This window comes from Orycteropus afer, unplaced genomic scaffold (assembly GCF_000298275.1).
Source record: "Orycteropus afer afer isolate SDZICR_OR568_19922 unplaced genomic scaffold, OryAfe1.0 scaffold00229, whole genome shotgun sequence".
In the NCBI taxonomy this organism is placed as follows: Eukaryota; Metazoa; Chordata; class Mammalia; order Tubulidentata; family Orycteropodidae; genus Orycteropus; species Orycteropus afer.
Window position 1 is genome coordinate 3,851,972 of NW_006921816.1, and position 5,188 is coordinate 3,857,159.

The window sequence follows — 5,188 nt, forward strand, 5'->3', positions numbered from 1 at the left end:
CTTCTCAGATCATAATGCTATCAAATTAGAAATCAACAATAGGAAGATCAACAGGAAAAGAGTAAACACATGGATATTGAACAGAACCCTCCTTGAGAAAGACTGGTTAAGAGAAGAAATCAAAATTGAAATTTGAAAATTCCTTGAAGCAAACGAGAATAGAAACACAACATACCAAAATCTTTGGGACACAGCAAAAGCAATGATCAGAGGCCAAGTTATAACAATAAATGCACACATCAAAATAGCAGAAAGAGCCAAAATCAACACTTTAAACCAACATCTCCAACAATTAGAGAAAGAACAGCAAGAAAAGCCTACAGTCACCAGAAGACTGTAAGAAGAAGTTTCCAGAAGAAAGGAAATAATCAAGATTCTCGCAGAAATCAATGTAACAGAAAATAGAATGTCTATAGAAAAAATCAACAAGACCAGAAGTTGTTTTTTTGAAATGATCAATAAAATTGACAAACTACTGGCAAATTTAACAAAGGAAAAGAGGGAGAGAATACAAATAACATGAATAAGAACCAAAATGGGTGACATCACAACAGAACCAACTGAAATAAAAACGATAATATCAGGATACTCTGAAGAACTGTACTCCAACAAATTTGAAAATCTGGAAGAAATGGACAAATTTCTAGAAACACACCACTTACCTAAACTAACACAGATTGATGTGGAAAAGTTGAATAGGCCCATCAGAAAAGAAGAAACTGAAAGGTCATCAAAAAATTACCAACTAAAAAAAGTCCTGGCCCAGACAGTTTTAAAACAAATAAACAAAAATAAAACTGGCACAGAGGCACAGGACATCTTGGCTCTATCAGTGTGCACAGATCAGGATGGAATTCCTACCAGTCCTGAAAGTGGGTGGTGGTGGGGACAGCCACATCTCCATTCACCAAGAGGGTGAAGGTTACAAGAGTAATAAGGGGAACATAACACATTTCTAGTTGCCAGCCTCCAGTTCTGTTGCCCATGCTATTCTTGACAAGCAAAGCCTATCTTAGGTTGCTGCCCAGATCAGAACACCACTTGCAGATGTTCAAAATGACCATGCTCCTTGAAAATATTCAAAATGGATGTAACTTCAGAACAGCGGACCATCAACAGTTCTATTTGTCTCCTTATTTGCTGTTTTCCATTCTAGTCATCAGACGCCAGTGCAGTTGCCCATGAAGTCCTTGGCAGACTGAGCTGATTCTTAGGTTGCTGGCTGGATTGGAACACCATTTGTAAATATTCAATGTGACTTTGCCGTCAGGACAGTTGACGGTCCACAGCTCCATTTGTCTCTTTATACACCATTTTCATTCAGGTTCTTCTACTAATTGGTATTGAATCCACTTCTTTATCCTTTCCTTCAAAACTCATGGTTCCAGGATTATCTTCTTTATCTGTTTCAATTAGTTTCTCATTTCTTTGTTGCAGAGGGTCCGTCTAGCTTTTCTGCCTATTGTGCTACCTTACCAGAAGTCCAAAACTAGCAGTTTTTGAGGCACTTGATAAATAAGCCAAAGCAGCCCACCCAAGTGATGGATATGTTGCCTCCAAAATCCAAAAAAGGCCCACCAAGAGTAGTTCCATCTTTTCAATCATATGACAAGCCAGATATAACAATTTTTCTTTCTCTTTAGAAGCAATATCCTGATATGACTCACTCCATTGGACTACTAGATATTTCTCTGAGGTAGAAGTTCCCTGAATATTTGTCATATTAATTTTTCACCTTCTAGCATGCAAATATTTTACAAATAAGTCTAAAGTCATTGATACTTCTCCCGTACTAAGCCCAGTCAGAATAATGACATCAATGTAATGGACTAGTGTGATGTCTTTGTGAAAGGGAAAGATGATTAAGGTCCTTAAATCATGACATAGGACCAGAGAGTTGATGTCTCTGAGATAGAACAGTGATGGTATATTGCTGGCATTTCCAGCTGAAAGAAAACTGCTTCTCATATTCCTTAGAGAGAGGTATGGAGCAGAAGGAATTAGCCAGAGCAGTAGCTGTATAATAGATAATAGGAGATGTATCACTTTGCTAAAGCAATGAAACCACAGTGAGAACAGCAGCTACAATTGAAATCACCACTTGATTAAGTTTATGATAATCCACTGACATTCTCCAAGACTCAACTGTTGGTTTTTTTTTTTTTTTTTTTTTTCCCCTGCCCATACCAAAAAGGCAAATTTTGTGAGGATGTGATGGGAATCACCATTCCTGCATCCTTTAAATCTTTGATGGTGGTAGTGTTCTCAATAGTATCTCCAGGGAAAGCAGTATTTCTTTTGGTTTACTATTTTCTTATAAAGAGGCAGTTTTAATGCTTTCCACTTGGCTTTTCCTACCATAAGGGCCTTTACTCAATGTCAAGGATCCAATGTGGGGGTTCTGCAAGTTGCTGAGTATATCTATTCCAATTATGCATTTTGGAACTGGAGAAATCACTATCAGATGGGTTTGGGAGGTCCTAGGCCCCCTGTATGATGGACCTGGGCTAGCAGTTATTATTAGATGCTGTCAGGTCAGTTCTGACTCATAGTACCCTATATACAACAGAACAAAATACTGCCTGGTCCTACACCATTCCTTACAATAGTTGCTATGTTGGAGCCCATTGTTCCATCCATCATGTGTTATTTAATGGACCTGAGCTCCATTAATAACCTGACCTCCATATAGCCTCATTTTGACTAGTGGGCCACATTGACTTTTTGGGTCTCCTGTATTAATGTCAGTTCAGAGTCACTGTCAAGTAATCCCCTAAAAGTCTGTTTATTTCCTTTTCCTCTATAGATAGTCACTCTAGTAAAAAAGTTATAGATTTATTTTGGTGAAAGATTAATAGTATCAGATTTCGGTAGTGCACAGGTTCCTTTCTCAAGGGCTTTCATCTGGTTGTGGTTCTGTAAACTATTTCAAGTCTGGAAACAGATTGAGGGGCCTTGACTCTACTCTGGCAATTCAAGTTAGACTGCCATTTACCTGACCTAGTAACTCCACTTGTACAGATCAAGTAAATATTTAATGTATTTCCCATCTATTTCACTTCAAGGGATACCATTACAAAATAGTTAACACCATAAGTCTGAAAGAGTCAGACAATTCTGATTACTGCTTTGACACTGCTGTCCATTATTGTAAGCATGTCCCACTTGTCTTTGTCAATTAATTGCTGCTACTTGGCCCCTACCACCATGGAGTCCAATCAGCCCATGGTAGTTAAGTGTCTTAATTCAATTAGGGCAGTTCCTACTGTCAAATTTGGGTTACATTAAATAGCAATCACAGCAGTCTTCAAGGATTTGGGGGATCCCTTCACAAATTTGTTCCTCACAATATTTGTAAAAGGAGTGTCCACTAGACACTCTAAGTGTAGGCCTGTTGGTCCAACCTGATTAATCCAGAATAACATACCAGTTTCCTAAATCTTTGGATAGCTTCTTCTACAATATAGTGATGCAGGTCTGGCACTTCAACTTAATATAATGGTGTCTATTAGGCAATCTACTTCCATAGTGATACTGCCTCGGAAACCCAAGGAGGGGTTGCTATGAGTTGAAATCAACACAATGGCAGTAACTATCCTTAATCCAAAGGAACTCTGGCGGTGTAGTACTTAAGGCATTTGACTGCTAACCAGATAGTTGGAGGTTCAAAGCTACCAGCTACTCTGTGGAAGGAAAACTGGAAATCTACTTCCATAAAGATTTACTGCATCAGAAACCCAAAGAGGGTCACTAAGGGCCAGAATCAACTCGATGGCAGTGAGTTTGGTTTGGTTTTGGTACCCTTGATCTATGCTTCAGTGAACAAATCAGATTATTAAACAATTATATTCTTTTCTGCTCACTTGAGGTGAAACATTGAATTAAGGATTTGTGCTTAGTTGTTGTTGCTGTTGTTAAGCACCGTTGAGTCATCTCTTACACATAGTGACCCTATGCACAGCAAAATGAAACACTGCCCAGTCCTGCACCAACCTCACGATCCTTGCTCTACCTGAGACCACCGTTGCCACTACTGTGTCAATCCATGTCAGTGAAGGCCTACCCCTTCTTCGTTGACCCTTCACTTTATCAAGCATGATATCCATCTCCAGTGAATGGTTCCTTCTGACAACATGACCAAAGTGGGTGAGATGAAGTCTGGCCATTCTCATGTTCAGGGAGAATTCAGCCGCCCTTCTAGGACAGATTTGTTAGTCCTTTTACAGACAATGGTACTCTGAGCATTCTTCTTCAACACGACAACTCAAAAGCATGAATTCTTCTTTGGTCTTCCTTATTCATTATACAGCTCTCACATGCATAAGAGGCAATTGAAAATACTATGATTTAGGTTAGGCACACCTTAGTCTTCAAAGAGATATCTTTGCTCTTCAGCACTTGAAAGAGGGTTTTTGCAGCATATTTTCCCAATGCAATATGTTGTCTGATGTCTTGACTGCTGCTTGCATTGGTGTTGATTGTAGAACCAAGTAATAAGAAGTCTTTGACAACTTCAATCTTTTCTCCATTTATAGTGAAAGTGTTTATTGGACCAGTTGTGAGGATTTTTGTTTTCTTTATATTTAGATGTTATCCATACTGCAGACTGTAGTCTTTAATTTTCATTAGTAAGTGCTTCAAGTAATCCTCACTTTCAGCAAGCAAACTTGTGTCATCTGCATATCACCGGTTGTTAGTGAGTCTTCCTCCAATCCTGATGCCATGTTTTTCCTCATATAATCCAGATTCTCAGATTATTTGCTCAGCAGACAAGTTGAATAAGTATGATGAAAGGATACAACCTTGACGCATTCCCTTCTTGATTTTGAACCATGCAGTGGTTCTGTTCAAATGGCAGCTTCCTGGTCTATGGACAGGTTCCTCATGAGTACAATCAAGTGTTCTGGAATTCTCATTCTTCTCAATGTTATCCATAATGTCTTATAGTCCACACAATGGAATGCATTTGCATAGTCAATAAAACATAAGTAAACATCCTTCTGGTATTCTTTGCTTTCAGTTAAGCTCCATCTGACATTAGCAATGATATCCCTTGTTCCACATCCTCTTCTGAATCCAACTTGCATTTTTGAATTATCTTCAGTAAGATTTTACTTGCATGTGATATCAATGATATTGTTCAATAATTTCCACATTCTGTGGGGTCACCTTTCTTTGGAATGGGTAC